This window comes from Saccopteryx leptura, chromosome 2 (assembly GCF_036850995.1).
Source record: "Saccopteryx leptura isolate mSacLep1 chromosome 2, mSacLep1_pri_phased_curated, whole genome shotgun sequence".
NCBI lineage: Eukaryota > Metazoa > Chordata > Mammalia > Chiroptera > Emballonuridae > Saccopteryx > Saccopteryx leptura.
Window position 1 is genome coordinate 165170721 of NC_089504.1, and position 19140 is coordinate 165189860.

The 19140-nt window shown below is 41.0% G+C and overlaps 1 protein-coding gene across 9 annotated transcripts in view; it reads right to left on the reverse strand.

Annotated features, from left to right (window-relative positions):
• Positions 1-19140, reverse strand: part of WASF3 (WASP family member 3) — a 193169-nt gene that overhangs the window by 56130 nt on the left and 117899 nt on the right. The gene's annotated exons all lie outside the window — the stretch shown is intronic.

Consider the following 19140-nt stretch of genomic DNA (forward strand, 5'->3'; position numbering starts at 1 on the left):
ACACAGTGAAACCAGGAGTATTCAATCAGTCTGCTCTGACTGGTAAGTGAGATACGCTCCGCATGCTCTGCTCCCTTCTCCACTTGGCTTCCAGAACACTGGGGCCTGGTTTTTACTGCCCACCACAGAGATTAGAACATTCTTCCTTGGAAAGTGTTTGAAGGGAAATAATGTACAAACATGAACACTGAACCAGGGCATCTCCCTATTGAACTGCCAACCAGGTTACCGTACAGTAACACCTGTCAGTAATCTCTCCCAACAGTTTCCAATCACCTTTCATACCTTAGACTTAATCCTCTGAATAGTACGAACATTCATGTACGTCCTCGTGCCTCCTGACCATCCAGAGTACAATTGTACAAAAACTTTTAAAGATGTGTAAGGCAGCATTTAAAAAAGGCAAATGTATGTTCTTCTTGTTTCTATAAATTGGTTATCAAATATGATTTTAAGTTAATAAAACTGTAACTGGAAATAATTTCATTTTTTGAAAAAAAAATACAAACAAACACACTCCCAGGGATCAGCGAGCATGAATAAAACTCACTACTCAAAGGGTTAAATGAAAACAGTAAAGGATCATCAGACACTTTGGGAAAGTCTTCCCCATTATCCTGGAATTCCTTTCACGTTTCTTTTCAAAAAGTACATTATAAATAAATAAAACTTTTTGGTTAAGGGGGTATATAAAGTATCACATCTTCTACTCATACAACAGATTTACTGCTCATACCATAGTAGATACTCCAGTGACTGTCACTTTGTTAAGATTGTCATATTTCCCAATTTGCAGGAGCAGAAACAGAGAACAGCCTAGAACCTTCGTGACATTTGTTAACAGTCAAAGCAGCCCAAAACGTTGATCTGGAATTCTTTTCATGTGAGACAGATAACATTGCATTTGTTTAAGCCATTGTAGTTGGGCTGTCTGTAACCTAAACTTACAGTATTTCCACCTGGTACAATAACAGAATGGTATGCTGTACCTAAAGTTAGAGTTGAATGTGGTCACCATATAATCAACCTTTGTTCTTCTTCCTTATCTCTTCATAACCTTTTTTCATGTGCCCAGTAAATACTTTCTAAGCACCTGCCACATACCTGGCAATGTGTGAGGTGACAGGGACCCAATGGCAAATAAAACCAAAGTCCCCAATGGAACTTTACTGTGGTGAGGAAGTGAGACAGTACCCAACCACCCAGGTCACTGGACAGGGAGTCCTGAAAGTGTGTGGGGGCTGGAGTGCTGGCATCCCTGAGGAGTCACAGCAGCCCCGCTGGGGACACAACAAACTAAGATGTAAAGGGGGGACAAGGGCTTCAAACTGAAATCATAAAGGGCCTGTGACAGAGGCAGTATGGAAAATGAAGAAGAGGCCACAGTTAAAAAGGAAAAGTTCAATGTTTTCATTGACTATTTCTGCCTTATGTCCACTAAGGTGGTGGCTGAACAAACTGACCGTATTTTTAGATTCAAATACTATTTCATCTAGTGCCTCAGGTACACTGCATAGGGCCGATCACCTTTCTGTGCCTCAGTTTCCTCCCTGTAAAATGGATAACAGTACCTACCTCACAGAGTGAGGAATTACTGAGTTATTACATCCATAATCACTTAAGAGCAGAGCGTGGCATATAGCAACCTCAAAAACTCTGGCTGATTTATTTTTAGTATCTTATGCCATAATGTTAATTATTATTCTGCTTACAGGAATAAAAAGGAACAGTTCACTGGCTGAGGATAAAGCTGAACCATGGAGAATAGCTAGAATATTTACACTAAAACCGTGTGAAAGAAGAGGGGCACACAGAAGGACTGCCATGACATGCAAGTTCCAGACACACACATCTCAGGGCCAAAGTGCAAGGTTCACTGGGAGCCGTCACTTCTTTCTTGGAGAGCCAATTAGAACAATCAAAGTAGGATGGTAATTAATCACAGTAAAATAAACCAGGATTCCTCATAAGGAGAAAAAGAATCATTAATAAACCTAATAAAAGAATAAAGTGTGGGAAAGAAAATTACTGAAAATTAATCAGTAGGGACTCATTCCATAAAAGCTAGAAGAAAATCAATCAACAAAAACCATGATGTTGCCTGACCAGGCAGCGGTGCAGTGTCGGACTGCAGAGGACCCAGGTTCAAAGCCCCGAGATTGTCAGCTTCAGCACAGGCTCATCTGGCTTGAGCATGGGGTCACCAGCTTGAGCATGGGGTTGCTGACTTGAGCATGGGATCATAGACATGACCCCATGGTTGCTGGCTTGAGCCCAGGGTCACTGGCTTGAGCAAGGGGTCACTTGGTTTGCTGAAGCCCCCCCCCCCCCCCCCCCGGTCAGGGCACATATGAGAAAGCAATCAATGAACAACCAAGGTACCACAGGGAAGAACTGATACTTATCATCTCTCTCCCTTCCTGCCTGTCTATCCTCTCTCGCTAAAAAAATAAAATTAAAAAATCCCATGATGTCCACAAAGACAGAGCAATTGCGGGGAGGGGGCACTTAAAGACAGCACAGGTAAGCTAAAGAAGGGACAGACCACTGGCTCTGAAGCCATCAGCAGTCTGCTTCTAAATGCTTTGTGAGACGAGCCCAGGCATGAATTCGCTTTTAAATAATTTCTCAAAAGAGGGTTTTACAAGAGTTCAGGGTAAACATGAGATTTATGAGCTGAATGTTGACTATGTATGTAATATACACTGTTCCATTTTCATTTTGTTTATTCAGGATGAAATGTCACCCTTTCCCCATATTTTAGATTGTGACATGCCCAGAAACATGCCAGCCTGCCATCCCCCCACCTACCAACCACATTTCTCTGTACCCACAATTGTTCAAACAAACCTCCTAATTACACACACATCACACAGAGGTCCCGCCAGAATGTCCAAAAACATCCAAAGTTAGTTAATAGCTTACCTGCTCTTTCCCTGATATCAGACACACGGTCATTACGGCACACCCGGGAACTAGAGTGGCTGTTTTCCACATGGGGAGTCTTGAAAACACTCTTACAGGATTCTCTCGACATTCTCAGTTACAAGTGCCCATACCCTGCTCTGACAACCACCCCTGCCAAAGGCCTTCACTTACCTATTGAAGACATCCCCTTCCAGTGCCACACTGACTACATGCCAGGTGCTGGGAGGCTCCACGCATCTGTGGCAGCCTTGCTGAGAGTGTTAACCTGGAGACTTGCTTAAGATGTCACTACACTGCAAAAGGAAAAACTTAACTCTATACAGGTGTATAAACCACATCTTCTACTTTTGTATTCTGTTGCTTTCACATCTGGGGCCCTGCTGATGCTGCAGAGACTGCCTTATTAGGACTAGCTAATTCCATGAACTAGTAAACAACTCATAGGAGCTTGCTTTCCATATGCAAACCTATCATCCAGAGCCCTTGCCCCGCACCCTTCTCTGTGGAGCTCTCACACACAAGACCTCTATCACCACACATAATCACACAGGGCCAGGTACCAAACAACTAGGGACAACATCATGCCTGTTCAAATTATCCAAGCCAGCGGATCCCAAGCCTGCTTACCCTGCCTCACCTGTTCCTGCATGCCCAGTCCTCGTTCCCACCGCCACCAGCTCCTGACAGACCCTGGCTTCCCTGTGTATTCTATATACACACCTCTCCTTAGCACAGCCTTCATTTGGGCAGTGTGCCTGTCACTGCAGCATTTCAGCTAAGACTAATTAATTTAGCCTTCATTTCTCACTACATGACACCCTTACTTGGAGCTCCCTCATTTGTCAATATACAAACAGAGAAAAGACAGGCTGCTATTCCTACAATTTTAGAAAAAGGACTTCATAGATCCTTTTAAAAGTTCTATTCACCTACAATGACTTTTATGGCTTTCCAATTCAGTGTTAAGTACTCTTAACAGTTGTATTTTTTTCCCAGATAGCCTTTATTTTTAGCTGATACAAATCTGTTTAAATAAATTGAACAGCTAGGAAGAGTTAAAGGAGAAAATATTGGGTCCATCATTACTCTTGAAAATGCTTTGCAGTAACAAAAACAAACGTAACAAACTAACCCAAACAGTCACCAGTGATAAGGAATGCCTCTGGATTCCTTCATTGGGAAAAATTGTGTGAGCCAACCAAATCATTCTTTAAAGTCATGATATGTGCTAAGAAAAACCCAAAGATTGCTCATCAAACGTTTAAGAATTATTTGAGATTACATAAAGTATCAGTATTAAACCTGTAGTCTGTACAACTTTTCTGGGAATGTTTCAATTTAGAGAGAGACAACCTGATTCACATAACTGTGAACTATATTCCAGACACAGCTAAAACCAGGCCAGTCCTTCCCTAGGAATTTGAAAGTGGGACCGTGGTATCCAGCCTAGTTGCTGTCCTCCTGAACAACAGAGATAATTCTTCCACCACGTGAAATGGAGGTTGACAAAGTTAGTCAGCTGCATGAAATCAAAATGAAACAACTGAGAAAAATGGGCAGAGACAAGAGAAAGACAGTGACTCCTCAGTGGCTCTGCCCTCTTCCCCAGACTGCACAGCTGGCTGGGAGAGACGGCACCCCCACTTCACTAAGGGTTAGATCAGGGGTCCCCAAACTTTTTACACAGGGGGCCAGTTCACTGTCCCTCAGACCGTTGGAGGGCCGGACTATAAAAAAACTATGAACAAATCCCTATGCACACTGCACATACCTTATTTTAAAGTAAAAAAACAAAACGGGAACAAATACAATATTTAAAATAAAGAATAAGTATATCTAAATCAATAAACTGACCAGTATTTCAATGGGAACTATGCTCCTCTCACTGACCACCAATGAAAGAGGTGCCCCTTCCGGAAGTGCGGCGGGTGCTGCATAAGTGGCCTCAGGGGGCTGCATGCGGCCTGTGGGCCGTAGTTTGGGGACCCCTGGGTTAGATTGTAGCCTGTCTGATGGCTCTCTCTTCCAGTCTCTTCTTAGTTCTCTGTTTCCTTTCACACAGGCATTTCCCTAATCACATCCTTGCAGATGTGATCCATCTTGGTGTCTGTTTCTCAAAGGACCCAGACAGATACAAGTGGCACTGAGTGGTCTAAGAAAACATGTAGTGGCCCTGGCTGGTTGGCTTAGTGGATAGAGCATTGGCCTGGCATATGAATGTCCCAGGTTCAGTTCCCAGTCAGGGTACACAGAAGTGACCATCTGCTTCTCCCCCTTCTCTCTCTCTCCCTCCCTCTTCTCCTCTTGCAGCCAGTGGCTCAACTGGTCTGATCGTTGGCCCCAGGGTACTGAGGACAGCTTGGTTGATTAAGCATTGGCTCTAGATGGGGGTTACCGGGTTGAACCCAGTCAGGGTGCATATGGGGAGTCTAACTCCCCACCTTCCACTAAAAAAAAAAAAAAAAATCAAAAAAAATCAAGTGGTAAGATGGGAATTGGACTTACTCTGTATACCACTCTGCAGGTTGTCTAGTCCTGACACAAGTCATGTACAACTGCCAAAGATTTCATTGTAAGTGACCTGGGAGGTGTCCTGGTGGAGGAAAATGCCATGACACGCATAATAATGCAGACACATGGAAGATACATCAGGAAAAACACCTACAGAAACAAAACTGGCTCTTTACCGCCAGGCTGTCCTGATGCCCTGCACAAGCATAATGAGATCCTGGAAGCTATTAACAAGCAGTTAATAGCTAAGTGTAAGAAAGAACCTTAGAGCTTTCCTGGTGGGAACAAAGTGGTCCTCATCATGACCTGCAATGGCACTGCAGGCTGAGGACCCAATTACAGCATTCAGAATGTTTGACTGCTCAGTCCAAGGAAGCACTCTTTCTGGGTCCAGGCTGTGGTAAAGAAAACCTGGACTCCTGGCGGGTGCCCATGATGACACCGATCCTCCAGGTCCTCTAGAGTGACAAGCACACCAGAGGGCTAGAAGATGCTGCAGAGGCCTTTCCCCAGAATCAGCACTGGCTGCACACATCTCTTCCCGGGTGCCTCCTGATAACTAGTGCTGGACCTGATGAGGGAGGTGAGAGATGACAGAGATGACAACATGCCAACTGCATGGAAGGAGCAAGTGGTGGCACCTGGAGGCCTGGGTAAGACACGTACCCCTCACCGTGGGAGATAAACCCTGTGATAATGCAGGATCTGGTAACTACTGTGAAGTTTCTAGGGGCCCAGTGGTCAGAGGCATGCTAGGATATCCCCTCCTAAGTGAAAGATACATCTTACATCCCCCACCACAAAGAAGGAAGCATAGTGCCTGCTAGGTGAGGTCTCAGGAGCAACATTCCTAGAATACTGCTCTGGTCCACAGACAGATGACACAACAGCTGTCACATTTGAGAGGGCAATCAAGGACTCTGCAGTAGGGCCAGGTGGGGGTGTGAGCAGCCTGGTACTGACGCTGTCTGATCTAGTGAACCCTGGATGGTGCAAAGGCGTCAACGGTGGGAAAAATCACAGGATGGGGCCCATGAAGAGCTTCATGGGGGTGGGGTTAAAATGTATGCCCCTGGGATTCCGAAGTCAGGCCATGCCATTGAAGCAGAGATTTACACACCCTTTAATAAAGCTTCTGGTGTATTACTGTGTACTGGTAGAGACACAGGGACTGAGCATCCAAGGTGTCCCATGATGAGCTGAGTCTGTCTGCCAAGGTATTAAGTTAAACAGCAGCATCCACTCCGAGATGAAAATGGTACATCCCAGATCAAACCAGAGCAAAAGGACTGTGAGTCACAAGAGCGGGAAGCCCAGATCTCTGAGCCAACCAGCACAGCTGCGTGTGCCCTCCATGCCCTGTGCCACCAGCAGTAAGTTGGCTGTATACCCAGTTGAGCACAGTTCACAAACAGGGCAGCTCGACACAGAGGTATGAGCCACAGATGGACCCAAGCTGGTGACAACAGTATTCAGGGGTGACCTGAAGACTGACAGTGCAGAGGAAAATTTGCCCTATGGACAGAGCTCTAAGCAGCCCACCAGTCCACCCTACTCTGTGTGGACTGAGAAGTAGCCTGAGCCGAAAAGATACACGGGCAGCCGTCAACATCCTGGTTCTGTGGACAGGGGACTGGAAGACAAGGAACTAGAATATGGGACAAGGTCTGAGAAAAGGCAAGTGGGTGGAAACCTGGGAGTGGGCATGGTGTGAAGACTTTGGAGCGTACGTTAACCCCCACTGAGATGAATCCACCACAGAAGAAGCAGTGGACACAGTGTAGACAAGAATCACCAGCCTCTATCACTGGCCCTCCAGAACTGACCTGACGGGATCCCATGTCATCGCATCTGACCAAGGGCCTACTTCACAGTGGGGGGTCAGGAGTGGGCCTGTCACGGTGGGTGGTCACACACCATACCACTCGGGGCATACTGAAGCAGCAGCTCGAGACACTCTGAAAGGATGGGTGCCACCCTTCACCATGCCTCTGTCTACGAAGTCAGAGACCTCTATGTGGCGCAGTTCCCTAAGACACTGGGGTTTAGGAGCCAAGGGGTACACACAGGAGTGGCCCCACTTGTCATTGCCAAAAGCCCCTTTGAGGGGCTTGTGCTTCCATTCCCACCCATGGGACTCTGCAGGGCTGGCATCCCAGACAGAAAAAGGACTCACTCTTGCTAGCAGCAAAGCCAGGGTCCCACTGATCTGCAAGTTCCAGTCTGGATGGTTCTCTGAACTCATTCTTTCAGGGACTAGAGAGTGAAGAGAGAAGTCTGCATACTTCCAGAGGAAGCTGACTATGACCAGCAGGACAGCAAGTGGCATCTGCCACAAGGGGCCAGGCAGGATTGTGTATGGAGCCAGCAGGCCAATCTGGAATCTCTGCAGGTATGGCCCATCTTGGCATCTGTTAAAGGAAGGATCTGATACTTTACTGATCTCCAGTATTTTTGGTGTGCTGTGTATGTAAAGTGTGTGTGCGTGTGTGTTCACGCATGTGCGTGCATGTGCTGTATCTGCAGACATGTCCTTGAGGGTCGTACTTATTGTAAACAGCGTTTCTCACAGTGGGGGCTGGTTCTCTGCACTGTTTCATGAGTTTCCTTATAGAGCAACTTGTTTGCTTCTACTGAGACCCCAGCACAGGTCGAAAAACCCATTTCTCACTGAAGAGTTTGGGTTTTGTTCTTACTATAGGAGCCCTAGGCAGATGACAAGCTATTTCACAGGGCTGGTGAACAGTTTTTCTATTCAAGTTTTTTTTTTTGGGGGGGGGGGCTCTCTTTTGTAATGTGATAAAATATGCATAACAACATTTATTATTTTGGCCATTTTTAGTGTACAATTGACTGACATCAAGTATACTCATAATGTCAAATCATTACAAAAACTGTATCCAAGGCCTGACCTATGGTGGCGCAGTGGATAAAGCGTCGACCTGGAATGCTGAGGTCGCCGGATCAAAACCCTGGGCTTGCCTGGTCAATGCACATATGGGAGTTGATGCTTCCTGCTCCTCCCCCCTTCTCTCCCTCTCTCTTCTCTCTCTCTGTCTCTCCCTCTCCTCTCTAAAATGAATAAATAAAAAATAAAAATAATTTAAAAAACAAACAAAAAACAAATACTATATCTACTAAACAATAACACATTATTTTCCCCTCCCCACTACCCTCAGTTTCTAGCTACTTGTATTCTACTTTCTTTATGAAGCTGCCTACTCTAGGAACATCATATAAGTCAAATTATACAATATATGCCCTTTTGTGTCTGCCTTAATATAATGTACGCAAAGTTACTCCATGTTGTAACATATATCAAAATTAATTTCATTTTCAAGTTGAATAATATGCCATTGTATGTTTATACCACATTTTGTTAACAAACAAACATACAATGAAATTGTTGATGAACATTTGGGTTGTTTCTACCTTTTGACTATTGTGAATAATGCTGCTATAGAGAGTAATGGCGGGGTAGGAAGCGATACCGATAAATCTCCCCCAAAACTCAACAAGATCTTCAACCAGAAACAGAAAAACCTATACTTAGAGCCTCCAGATGCTTCGCAATACACCCAAAGGTATGGTCGAGTGAAAAATTGGCTAAATATATAACCAAACCCCGAAGGAAATAGGGAGTAAGAAATGCTCCGCCTTCCTCACTAACCTAAACAGGGCGGCTTTCTCTGGTAACTGTGAATATAGAAACTGAGGCGGGCAAAGGGGGTGAATAGATCCAGGCCGCGGCACAAACGGCCGAACCAGGCTGTGGCACGGAGATCCAAGCCAAGGAAAAACTGATCCTGTGGCAACCCGGGCAATACAAGCTAACACTCGCGCCAAACCCAAACAAAGAAAGACAAGCGGGGCAGCCATTTTACCCGATCTCCAGGTTGGTGCGCAGTTAGTGGGCGAGAGATTTCTTCCTAAGCCCCGGGAGTGGGTGCCCGTGTTCCCCACGGAGAGGCAGAGTCAGAGGCCTTTCTGTGGGCCGAAAGCAGAATCTCTGGGCAGCCCCAGTGCCCTGGGAAAGCCGCGCCAGGAGGGAGCGAGAACTAATTCCAACGGTGGAAATTTTCCGTGCTGGTGGGGGTTTCACTCAGAGGGAAACGCGGCCGGCCTCATATCCTGGTCTGCGCATGCAGATAGTGAATGAGAGATTCCTCCGAGTGCCTCAGCAGTGCGCGCCCGTGTTATCGTACAGAGGGGCAGAGTCAGGGGCCTTTGTGTGGGCCAAAGCGGAATCTCGGGCCGCCCCAGCGCCTTGCAAAAGCCGCGCACGGGGACGGAGCGAGACTCAATTCCAACGCTGCAATTTTTCCATGCAGTTGGGGGTTTCACTCAGAGCGTGAGACTGCTGGCCGGATATCCTGGTCTGCGCGCGCAGATATTGAGCGAGAGTTTCCTTCAAGCGCCCCGGAAGTGGGCGCCCGCCTGTGTTACCGGACAGAGTGGCAGAGCCAGAGGTCTTTGAGTGGGCGGAAAGCCCGCCTGATTATGCTAGCAGCTCTGACTGACTGAGCCTTACCCAGAGCCCTGTGCTGAGTGGAAATAGAGTGGGGAGTTGCCAGCTCTTTGAGCCTCTTACTATCCAGGCAGAGGCAGCAGCAACCCCATAGCTGGATTATCAGGCTACTAATTGAGGAAGGAAAGACTAGGAGAAAGGCTCCAGGAACACGGACTCTCTCACTGTCGGAGCCTATAAATGCTAATGAGCCGCGACTGCCAACGAAACTAAAGCACAATACATGACATTGCCATAGAGACTTATCAACAGCAAACCTTTACCTGAGCGTGCCAAAGGGGCAGAACCCGGGGTACAGAGTCACCGACCAGGAAGAGGGAGAAAAAAGAAAAAGCAAGAAGATAACCTCTCAAAATCAAGAATAATCTGCAGACTTTATAACCTATCCCATTTTATTATATTTGTTCATTTGTTTCTCTTATCTTCATTCTTGATACTTTTTTTCCTCCTCCAATGTGGCCGATTAACTCTCTGCCAGTCTTACTCTCTCCTCTCCTTGAACTACACTACCCATAAGTGTTACATCTCCCATTATCTTTTCTCTCCTCTTCCTTTCTATGAGGGTTGCACTCCAAAACCCTTAACTCTCTCTCTCTCTCTCTCTCTCCTTTCTTTTTTCTTCTTTTAGTGGTTCCCTCTTTCTCTCTCTCTCTCTCTCTTTCTTTTCTCCCTCTATATTAGTTTCTTCCTTTCTCCTTTACATCTCCTCTCATTCAAACCTCAATAACAAACAAATTATCTTATCTGGGACTCAAACTTATGTTTGTGGCATTTTGGGGGTTTTTTACTTCACCTTTTTAACTCACTAGCAGTGCTCCCATCCCTGGCTCTCCATTTTATCTAGTTCTTGTTCCACTAAATACAATAGTAATTTTTTAATTTGTCCCCCCATTTTTCTGTTTTCCTCTTATTCCTCTCATCATAACTCTTAGTCAACCAACACCTAAAAGCAAATCATTTTATTCTTGACCCAAATTTTTTCCTTATTTGCTTTTTGTGGGTCCATACGCTCTTTCTTTTTTCTTTTTTCTTTCTTTTTTTCTTTTTATTTTTGCCCCTTTATTACTTTTCCCCAATTCAGGCCCTCCATCACAGGAATTGTTTGTTATAATTCACAGTTAACCACAAGATTTTCTCAAGAAAGAGGGGAGAGGAGAGGAGAGGAAAAAAGGAGGGGGGGAATAATTTCCTTTTTTTAAAATTTTTATTTTATTTTATTTTTCTTTATTTCATTATTAATTTTTTTAAAAAAAAACTATTTTCGATTTTTTATTTTTTATTATTTTTTAATTTTTTTTAACTTTTTATTCTTTATTAAATCTCATTAATACTATCAACAAAACCACCCTCAGATGCCATTAAGATGAGAAAATCGAATACCATGGATACAAAAGAAAGAGAGGTAACACAGCTAGATGAGGAAATATCTATGGAGAAAAAATTTAATATATTGGAAACCTTGGAGCTAAATGACAGAGAATTCAAGATAGATATCCTAAAAATCCTCCGAGATATACAAGAAAACACAGAAAGACAATTTAGGGAGCTCAGAAAACAACTCAATGAACACAAAGAATATATGTCCAAGGAAATTGAAACTATAAAAACAAACCAAACAGAGATGAAAAACTCAATTCACGAGCTGAAAAACGAAGTAACAAGCTTAGCTAATAGAACAGGTCAGATAGAAGAGAGGATTAGTGAAATAGAAGACAAGCAACTTGAGGCACAACAGAGAGAAGAAGAAAGAGACTGAAAAATTAAAAAAAATGAGATAGCCCTACAAGAATTATCTGACTCCATCAAAAAGAATAACATAAGAATAATAGGTATATCAGAGGGAGAAGAGAGAGAAAATGGAATGGAGAACATACTCAAACAAAGAAAATAGATGAGAACTTCCCAAGCCTGTGGAAAGAACTAAAGCCTAAAGTTCAAGAAGCAAACAGAACTCCAAGTTTTCTTAACCCCAACAAACCTACTCCAAGGCATATCATAATGAAATTGGCACAAACCAACAGCAAAGAAAAAATTCTCAGGTCAGCCAGGGAAAAGAAGAATAGAACATATAAAGGAAGGCCCATTAGATTATCATCAGATTTCTCAGCAGAAACTCTACAAGCTAGAAGAGAGTGGACCCCAATATTTAAAGTCCTAAAAGAGAGGAACTTTCAGCCATGAATACTATACCCATCAAAGCTATCCTTCAAATATGAAGGAGAAATAAAAACATTCACAGATACAGAAAAGATGAGGGAATTTATCATCAGAAAACCCCAACTCCAGGAATTACTAAAGGGGGTTCTCCAATCAGATACAAAGAACAAAAAAAAAAAAAAAACAGAGCCACAAGTAAAAGCTCCAAGAAGAACACAATAAAACCAAATTTAAACTATGACAACAACAAAAAGAAAGAGGGGGAGAAGATGGAGATTAACAGTAGCAAAGGACGATGGAGTGCAAAAGTACTCAGAAAATAGTTCGCTACAATGAACAGGGTAGGGAACCTTTTCATTACTCAAAGGTAACCACCATTGAAAAAACCACCACAGAAGCACATGAGATAAAAAAGATAGCAACAGAGGAAAGATGTATGGAATACAACCAAATAAAAACAAAAGATAGAAAAACGAAAGAGAAGGATCAAACAAGACAGAAAACTAACAGAAAGCAAGATATAAAATGGCAATAGGGAACTCACAAGTATCAATAATTACACTAAATGTAAACGGATTAAACTCACCAATAAAAAGGCACAGAGTAGCAGAATGGATTAAAAAAGAAAATCCAACTGTATGCTGCCTACAGGAAACTCATCTAAGTAACAAGGATAAAAACAAATTCAAAGTGAAAGGCTGGAAAACAATACTCCAAGCAAATAACATCCCAAAAAAAGCAGGTGTAGCAATACTCATATCGGATAATGCTGACTACAAGACAGGAAAAGTACTCAGAGACAAAAATGGCCATTTCATAATGGCTAAGGGGACACTGAATCAAGAAGACATAACAATTCTTAATATATATGCACCAAACCAAGGAGCACCAAAATATATAAGACAGCTACTTATTGATCTTAAAACAAAAACTGACAAAAATACAATCATACTTGGAGACCTCAATACACCGCTGACGGCTCTAGATCGGTCATCCAAACAGAGAATCAACAAAGACATAGTGGCCTTAAACAAAACACTAGAGCACCTGGATATGATAGACATCTACAGGACATTTCATCCCAAAGTGACTGAGTATACATTTTTCTCCAGTGTACATGGATCATTCTCAAGAATTGACCATATGTTGGGCCACAAAAACAACATCAGCAAATTCAGAAAAATTGAAGTTGTACCAAGCATATTTTCTGATCATAAAGCCTTGAAACTAGAATTCAACTGCAAAAAAGAGGAAAAAAACCCCACAAAAATGTGGAAACTAAACAACATACTTTTAAAAAATGAATGGGTCAAAGAAGAAATAAGTGCAGAGATCAAAAGATATATACAGACTAATGAAAATGACAATACGACATATCAGAATCTATGGGATGCAGCAAAAGCAGTGATAAGAGGGAAGTTCATATCACTTCAGGCATATATGAACAAACAAGAGAGAGCCCAAGTGAACCACTTAACTTCCCACCCTAAGGAACTAGAAAAAGAAGAACAAAGACAACCCAAAACCAGCCGAAGAAAGGAGATAATAAAAATCAGAGCAGAAATAAATGAATTAGAGAACAGAAAAACTATAGAAAAAATTAATAGAACAACGAGCTGGTTCTTTGAAAAGATCAACAAAATTGACAAACCCTTGGCAAGACTTACCAAGGAAAAAAGAGAAAGAACTCATATAAACAAAATCCAAAATGAAAGAGGAGAAATCACCACAGACACCGTAGATATACAAAGAATTATTGTAGAATACTATGAAAAACTTTATGCCACTAAATTCAACAACCTAGAAGAAATGGATAAATTCCTAGAACAATACAACCTTCCTAGACTGAGTCAAGAAGCAGCAGAAAGCCTAAACAGACCTATCAGTAGAGAAGAAATAGAAAAAACCATTAAAAACCTCCCCAAAAATAAAAGTCCAGGCCCTGACGGCTATACCAGAGAATTTTATCAAACATTCAAAGAAGACTTGGTTCCTATTCTACTCAAAGTCTTCCAAAAAATTGAAGAAGAAGCAATACTTCCAAACACATTTTATGAGGCCAACATACCCTCATACCAATACCAGGCAAGGATGGCACAAAAAAAGAAAACTACAGACCAATATCTCTAGTGAATACAGATGCTAAAATACTAAACAAAATACTAGCAAATCGAATACAACAACATATTAAAAAAATAATACATCATGATCAAGTGGGATTCATCCCAGAATCTCAAGGATGGTTCAACATACGTAAAACGGTTAACGTAATACACCATATCAACGAAACAAAGAACAAAAACCACATGATCTTATCAATAGACGCAGAAAAGGCTTTCGATAAAATACAACACAATTTTATGTTTAAGACTCTCAACAAAATGGGTATAGAAGGAAAATATCTCAACATGATAAAGGCCATATATGATAAACCATCAGCTAACATCATATTAAATGGCACTAAACTGAAGGCTTTTCCCCTTAAATCAGGAACAAGACAGGGTTGTCCACTCTCTCCACTCTTATTTAATGTGGTACTAGAAGTTCTAGCCAGAGCAATCAGACAAGACAAAGAAATAAAAGGCATCCATATGGGAAAAGAAGAAGTAAAGGTATCACTTTTTGTAGATGATATGATCCTATACATTGAAAACCCCAAAGAATCCACAAAAAGACTACTAGAAACAATAAGCCAATACAGTAAGGTCGCAGGATACAAAATTAACATACAGAAGCCAATAGCCTTTCTATATGCCAACAATGAAACAACTGAGAAGGAACTCAAAAGAATAATCCCCTTCACGATTGCAACAAAAAAAATAAAATACTTAGGAATAAACATAACAAAGAATGTAAAGGACTTATATAATGAAAACTATAAACCATTGTTAAGGGAAATCGAAAAAGATATAACGAGATGGAAGAATATACCTTGTTCTTGGCTAGGAAGAATAAATATAATCAAGATGGCTATATTACCCAAAGCAATATACAAATTTAATGCAATTCCCATCAAACTTCCAATGACGTTTTTTAAAGAAATAGAGCAAAAAACCATCAGATTTATATGGAACTATAAAAAACCCCGAATAGCCAAAGCAATCCTAAAGAAAAAGAATGAAGCTGGGGGCATTACAATACCTGACTTTAAACTATATTATAGGGCCACGACAATCAAAACAGCATGGTATTGGCAGAAAAATAGACACTCAGACCAATGGAACAGAATAGAAAGTCCAGAAATAAAACCACAAATATATAGTCAAATAATTTTTGATAAAGGGGCCAACAACACACAATGGAGAAAAGAAAGCCTCTTCAATAAATGGTGCTGGGAAAACTGGAAAACCACATGCAAAAGAATGAAACTGGACTACAGTCTCTCCCCCTGTACAAAAATTAACTCAAAATGGATCAAAGATCTAAACATAAGACCTGAAACAATTAAGTACATAGAAGAAGACATAGGTACTCAACTCATGGACCTGGGTTTTAAAGAGCATTTTATGAATTTGACTCCAATGGCAAGAGAAGTGAAGGCAAAAATTAATGAATGGGACTACATCAGACTAAGAAGTTTTTGCTCAGCAAGAGAAACTGATAACAAAATAAACAGAAAGCCAACTAAATGGGAAATGATATTTTCAAACAACAGCTCAGATAAGGGCCTAATATCCAAAATATACAGAGAACTCATAAAACTAAACAACAAACAAACAAACAATCCAATAAAAAAAATGGGAAGAGGATATGAATAGACACTTCTCCCAGGAAGAAATACAAATGGCCAACAGATATATGAAAAGATGCTCATCTTCTTTAGCTATTAGAGAAATGCAAATCAAAACGGCAATGAGATACCACCTCACACCTGTTCCATTAGCTATTATTAGCAAGACAGGTAATAGCAAATGTTGGAGAGGCTGTGGAGAAAAAGGAACCCTCATACACTGTTGGTGGGAATGTAAAGTAGTACAACCATTATGGAAGAAAGTATGGTGGTTCCTCAAAAAACTGCAAATAGAACTACCTTATGACCCAGCAATCCCTCTACTGGGTATATATCCCAAAAACTCAGAAACATTGATACGTAAAGACACATGCAGCCCCATGTTTATTGCAGCATTGTTCACAGTGGCCAGGACATGGAAACAACCAAAAAGCCCATCAATAGATGACTGGATAAAGAAGATGTGGCACATATACACTATGGAATACTACTCAGCCATAAGAAATGATGACATCGGAACATTTACAGCAAAATGGTGGGATCTTGATAACATGATACGAAGCGAAAGAAGTAAATCAGAAAAAACCAGGAACTGCATTATTCCATACGTAGGTGGGACATAAAAGTGAAACTAAGAGACATTGATAAGAGTGTGGTGGTTACGGGGGGGAGGGGGGAATGGGAGAGGGAAAGGGGGTGGGGAGGGGCACAAAGAAAACAAGATAGAAGGTGACAGAGGACAATCTGACTTTGGGTGGTGGGTATGCAACATAATTGAACGACAAGATAACCTGGATTTGTTATCTTTGAATATATGTATCCTGATTTATTGATGTCACCCCATTAAAAAAATAAAATTATTTAAAAAATAAAAATAAATAAATATCGAGATATAAATGATAAAAAAAAAAAAAGTAGTATACAAATATCTATTTCAGTCCCTGTGTTCCCTTCCTTTGAGCATATACCTAGGAGTGGAAGTGATGGGTTATATGGTAATTCTATGTTTAGCTTTTCTGAGAAACCACCAAACTGTTTTCCACATGGCTACATCACTTTACATTCCAACAATACATAAAGGTTTCCATTTCTTCATATCCTGGATAATACCTGTTACTTTCCTTTTTTTTTCTTTTCCCTTTAAAATTAATTTTAATTTATTGTGTTAACATGTTATATTGAGTGGGACACTTGAATCTACTCAACTTTTAGGGCTCCAACAACCCATTTTCAGAAATGAGGACTCAGTTCTGGCTCATGCCTCAGGCTGGTCCAAGGCACGTTCCTCTCACAGTGGCAGGAACAGAGCCTCCAGCCCCCGTTTCAGGGTTCGGCCTGTCTCAGCTCCCTTAGCTGCTCCCACTTATGGAGGAGTCGCCAACTCATCTTTCTCAGCACAGTGATGTTTTTAAAAGATGTAAACGCAGACACACGTGTTACACTCTATCCAGCACTTGTATGTGTTCACAGCAATCAGAGGAGCGAGCTAATTTCTTTATCATATCACTTGTGAGGAATCACTTTAGAATCTCTGGCCTCTGCTAGCTCCCTCTCCATTACTGTAACTCCACATTTCACTGTCCCCCTAACACTCCCCAATGCAGTCCTCAAATGTATTTGGAATGATAAATAGGAGCACTTATCAATTGTTGACTAGGTACAGAAGAAACCCAAAAAAGAGAATAAAGTGACCAGCAGAGAATAAACAGAAAATACAGCAAAAATGTATACTCAACTCTGATTTATCTATCACCTAATCAAATAAACCCATGAGTCTCTGTGTGCACTACTGACAGCTTCCTTGCTTTCTTTACAGGGGGTGGCAGGCTCACACAGAAACATATGCTGGGCAAAAAAATAAATAAAAATAAAAAATCTTGATCCTAATAATATTATTACTTTAATTTTAATATTAATAAGGTACTTAATATTTTCTCTCTAATTTTATTAAGCCTGAATTTTTCTGAAGTTTTACTTGTGATGCAACTAAATGCCTGAACACTGACATGGACTTCTCTTTGAATTAAAGTCAAATGATTAAAAAGTTTCAAAATACTCTCAATGTGCTTTCTACTTTAAAGGAACTATTCTACCTTCCAAAACCTTAATCTCTCTCTGTTTTTTAATTCCATAGGCTAAAGCTCTTAAGAATTCCTATGACTTTACTAATTGAATTTTTCCCCTAAAAAAAGTTACAGAAACAATTCAACAGAGGTTTAAAACAGAATCAAGTTCTATGAATGTCCTTTCCCATATCCACACCTGTCCACATTGAACCATCTAGAAGGTCTCTTTGAGACAGTACTCATTTTAGCAATCCGAATAAACTGGTGCATTTTTCCAGATCTCTTATGGTTACCGATTTTCAGTTTAATTTCATTGTATTTAGAGGACATGCTCTGATTTTAATTCTTTTTAAATTTGTTCAAAGTTGTTTTATGTCCCAGACAATGGTTTGTCTTGGTGAATGTTCCAAGTACACTTCAGAAAAATGTGTGTTCGGCTACAATAATTGATGACATAGCTGTGATCTTATCAGTAATAGATTTTTAGTATATTTGTTCTATGAATAATTGAGAAAAGCATTGCGGCTGCCAACAGTAACTGTGGGTCTGTCGAGTTCTCCCTTGAGTTCTGTTAGCTTTTATTTATGTTCTTTGAAGGTCTGTTGTTGAATATATACACACATTTAAGATTATTGTATCTCCTTGGTGATATGACCCTACTGTCACTATGTGATGGTCCGTTTGCTGCTGGTCATAATCACTATCCCAAAGTATACTTTGATATTAATGCAGCCATTCCTTCTTCTTTTGATCAGTGTTTGCATAATACAACTTTTTCCTTTTAACTTTCCCATGTCTCTATATTTAAAGTGGGTCTCTATATTTAGAGTTGGGTCATGCTTTCTTATCTAATCTGACAGTCTGACTTTTAGTTGGTGTGTTCAGATCATTTGCATTCAATGTGATGTTGATATGGCAGAATTTAAACCTCCTATCTTTCTGGTGGTTTTCTATTTGTCTCGTCTGTTCTTTGCTCCATTTTGCCTCTTCTTAGTCTTCTTTTAATTATTTTTATATCACTTAATCTCCATAACTAGCTTTTAGTCACTTTTTGTTTTAAACTTTTTTTTTAGTGGCTGCTCCAGGTCTTAACATATATGTTAACGGTATCATAATCTATCTTGAAATAATACTAAACTACTTCCTAAAGTGCAAACAATGTAACTTTAGAATAGTATATTTGTTTTCCCCTCCCATGTTTTGTCCTATGTTATCATGTA